We start from the raw sequence: 2881 nt of genomic DNA, 5'->3' as shown, positions 1-2881 counted from the left end.
TGTGTGTGTGTGTGTGTGAGTGAGAGAGAGAGTGTGTGTGTGTGTTTGTGTGTGTGAGTGTGTGTTTGTTTGTGAGTGTGAATGTGTGTGTGTGTGTGTTTGTGAGTGTGTGTGTGAGAGAGAGAGAGTGTGTGTGTGTGTGTGTGTGTGTGCGAGAGAGAGAGAGTGTGTGTGTGTGTGTGTGTGTGTGCGAGAGAGAGAGAGTGTGTGTGTGTGTGTGTGTGTGTGCGAGAGAGAGAGAGTGTGTGTGTGTGTGTGTGTGTGTGCGAGAGAGAGAGAGTGTGTGTGTGTGTGTGTGTGTGTGCGAGAGAGAGAGAGTGTGTGTGTGTGTGAGCATGTTTGTTACTTATAATTCAAAGTGCCGAGAGACATCACTCGGTTTGTCTTTCTCTTACTGAAATTCAAAGAAAACATACCAATACAACTAAAATTAGCTTGGGGTAAGCTGCAAAATGTTTCATTGATGTTACAGCTAACCCCGAGTCTTGTAGACATAGCTCACCATAGCTAACAACCAAAACATTAGCACTAAAACTTGCATTAAGAAATATCTACAGACTTTGATGAGAACTACAACGCAAGGACTGCCATCACAAAAGTAAATAAGTAAAAAAGGTTACTGTAGTTACATCAAAATGAGTTTTTCCCTCTAAAATCGGCTGTCTGCCCCAGGGATCGTCTTCATCACGTGTGAAATAAGGACTAAACTAAGCATGAGTGAAGTGAATCAGGGGATTTGTAACGTGTCCCTGATTGGAGAAATTGAAGCGTTACAATTGACCCGTGCTACAACCATCACCAGTCTCCACTATTATAATTAACTAAAATTAAAGCCATAAAAAAAATCAGTAACACTTTATTTTAAGGTGTCCTTGTTATACGTTGCATGTACTTACTATTATTATAATAACAATCAATTATGCATAATTACATGCAAGTAACCCTAAGCCAAACCCTAACCATATAGTAAGTACATGTAGTTAATTAATATTACTCAGTACTTAAATGTATAATTATTCTGTAACAAGGACACCTTAAAATAAAGTGTAACCAAAATCATTATTTGAAATAAACGTTGACTGAAATGAAAACAAATAAATAATAAATTCTATTTATTATTGTATAAATTGTATAATAAATAATAAATTAATGAAATAAATCGTGTTCATTTAGTTTAACTTGATGTACTAAAATAACTAAAACTAAAAATGAAATAAAACTATAGAAAAAAACTATAGAAATGACAAAAACACCAGCAAATGCTACAAAAAAAAAGAAATCTGAAAGTATAAAAATAAAAACATTCAAAATATTAATATAAACTCATATACAATGCATAATCAAATCAAAACTATTTACCCTGATGATATGTCACAATTATAATAAAATAATAATAATAATAATATGAATTGTATTAAAACATAATGCTAATAATAGTATATATATATAGGCCTATTTAGAAAAAAAATACAGAGGCATTTATTAATTTAATGCAACTTGTAGTAGATTTGTATTTAGATCAAATAAAAAGCAATTCATCTTAAATGAGGTTGCAGGTGTTTCGTCCTCACAGTCCATCACTAAAGTAACACATAGTGTACATCCACACAGATGTTTCTCAGGTTTAGCGTGTAACAACATAAACCTGCGGTTGCATTTAAGAGGTCCTGAAGATCCAAATATCTCATTTCTCAAAGCTCTGTGTCCATTTACCGCAGCTAACAGTGATGCAGCATGTGTTTGCGTTTATTTTCCTGGCAGACGCAGATACTGAAGCAACGTCTAGCCGAATGTTGAGACGTCATCAAATGCTTGTTGCTGTAGAAAATGTTTTTTTTTTTTTTTTTTTAATTAACACGTGTTTGGGGTCTAAACTAACATCGCTTTGCAGTTTGCAGAATGTCTATGAATCAGCTGGCGTTTTGGTGATTTTCAGTGGATTTATGAAGTCAGTTTTTGACAAATCACTTTGAATATCAACCATCCATTAAATAACTACATAAATATGCAACACTTTTGTCTGATCCAGGGTTATTATAGTTAATTAAAAATAAAACAGGAAAAAATGTAACTTAAAATGAAAACATTAACTGAAATAAAATATTTAAAAAATAATTCCAGCTACATTTTTTCTTAAAATTATTACAAAAAATTATATAGACATTTAATGAAATTATAAAATTACTAGAACTTTAACTACAATTAAAAAAATAGCATATCAATATTTTTTTTATAAAAGCTATAATAGTATCTAAATACTGTTCTGATCTTGCCTCTGTTTGTCTCTCAGGTGCATCAGCTCTGCTTCACACAGCCAATCCACACAGTGTGTGTAAGTCATGTGACCCTCAGCCGGCGAGCTGCAAGTCGTATCAGTGCATCGCGAACTGCAGCGTATCAAAGGCCTGCCCGAGTCCAGATGACGTCTGCGCCGCCGTCTGGTATGATGCACTCGTGAACATGAATCATGCAGCTGCGCTGGGGTCTGTTCCAACACGCTCTCAGACGTGATGCAGCATTCTTCACTTAAAGCAAGAGTTCACCTAAAAATGAACCTTAGCTGAAGATTTACTCTGAGATCATCCGAGATGTAGATGAGTTTGTTTCTTCATCAGATTTGGATCAGCTGCTAAAAACATCACAGCACTCCAGTCCATCAGTTAACATCTGGAGAAGACAAAAGCTGAAACGCATCCAGCATTAAGACGTTTGTAACTAAAACATGAGTCCATAATCTATAATAATAACACTTCCTTTACTTAAAAGGTCAGAGAGAAATCTGCACAGATCAAGCAGCGTTTAAACAGCTCTAAATAAATATGTGGCTGGATTTTGATGTGAGAGACAACAGGAGAGACTTTTTCACTGGAGGAAGAGTTAT

The 2881-nt window shown here is 34.8% G+C and overlaps 1 pseudogene; it reads left to right on the top strand.

The window, feature by feature from the left end:
- Positions 1–2881, top strand: part of LOC107562430 (TGF-beta receptor type-2-like) — a 19737-nt pseudogene that overhangs the window by 2164 nt on the left and 14692 nt on the right.

This window comes from Sinocyclocheilus grahami, unplaced genomic scaffold, assembly GCF_001515645.1.
Source record: "Sinocyclocheilus grahami isolate Dianchi unplaced genomic scaffold, SAMN03320097.WGS_v1.1 scaffold823.1, whole genome shotgun sequence".
NCBI classification, from domain to species: Eukaryota; Metazoa; Chordata; class Actinopteri; order Cypriniformes; family Cyprinidae; genus Sinocyclocheilus; species Sinocyclocheilus grahami.
The sequence above is the reverse complement of the archived record's forward strand: the minus strand, read 5'-3'. Positions and strand labels throughout refer to the sequence as shown.